This window comes from Carlito syrichta, unplaced genomic scaffold (assembly GCF_000164805.1).
Source record: "Carlito syrichta isolate Samal-C Ts95f unplaced genomic scaffold, Tarsius_syrichta-2.0.1 Scaffold313344, whole genome shotgun sequence".
Taxonomy (NCBI): domain Eukaryota; kingdom Metazoa; phylum Chordata; class Mammalia; order Primates; family Tarsiidae; genus Carlito; species Carlito syrichta.
In genome coordinates, this window is record NW_007257440.1 from 479,736 (window position 1) to 480,931 (window position 1,196).

Genomic DNA, 1,196 nt, shown 5'->3' on the forward strand with positions numbered 1-1,196 from the left:
GCCGCCGGGCCCCTGCCGGAAGCCGCGGGCCCGCACCCGGTCTGAAGTTCTTAAAGGAAAAATAAGATGTAAAAAAGACGGCAGTTGCAAATGTTTACAAAGATGTTGAGAATTGTTTGTATCCTGCTGGTGGGAATGTAACATGATCCGGGGACTTTGGAATCCAGTTTGGAAGTCTCTGGAATTCCAGGCTGTAGTTGACCACATGACCAGCAATTCCACTCTTACGAATCCAACCAAGAGAAATAAAAACATGTCCTGGCTGGGAGTGGTGGATCACACCGGTAACCCCAGCTACTTGGGAGGCTAAGGCAGGACAATTGATTGAGCCCCAGTGTTGGAGATTAGAATGGGCCACATAGCTGGGCCCCATCTCTACTATTCATATAATACATATGATATATAATATATGTATAAAACCTCCACACAAAGATTTGAATAAGAATGCTCACAGCAGCTTTATTCATAATATCCAAGAACTGAAAACAGTCAAGATGTCCGTCAACAGATAAAGGATAAACATGTGGTCTGTCTGTACCATAAAATATGACTCAATCGTGATCTAGAATTAAGCTCTGACCCACACCATGACATGACTGGACCTGGAAAACACCATGTAGAGTGGAAGAAGTCACACGCAAATGGACACCCACCGTATGATTCCATTTACAGGAAGTTCCAGAACAGGTAAATTCATAGAGACAGAAAACAGACAAGTGGTGGCCAGCTGCTGGGGAGGGAGTGGATGGGGACAGGAGTGATTGTTGATAGGCCTTCATGGGGCTCATTGTTAAAATGACTCATTGTGTTAACCTTGCAAACAGGAGATGAAGTCACAGTGAGCCGTGAGACCCACCCCTTCATCCTGTTTTCTGCTAGTCGCCTACCTCAACGTCCTGTTTTTGCCTGCCTCCAGCTAACACCTGCTTCCTCAAGACTACATGACCACTGTTGGGCATGTGACCACCAAACTCCAGCTACGGGGTAGAAGAGGGATTCACCAGAAGAACAAGGGGCTGGCTCTTCTCAAGGGCCAGTCTTCCTTTCGCTCCCCCCCCAATAAATTTTCTTTTCTTTGCCTGACTACCCGACTTGTTCTCTTTTTGTCCACTCTTGCCTTACAATTGCTAACAGGCACAGTATGTTGGGAGTGAGGGACAGTGACAGAAATGTTCTACAACTAGATTGTGATGATG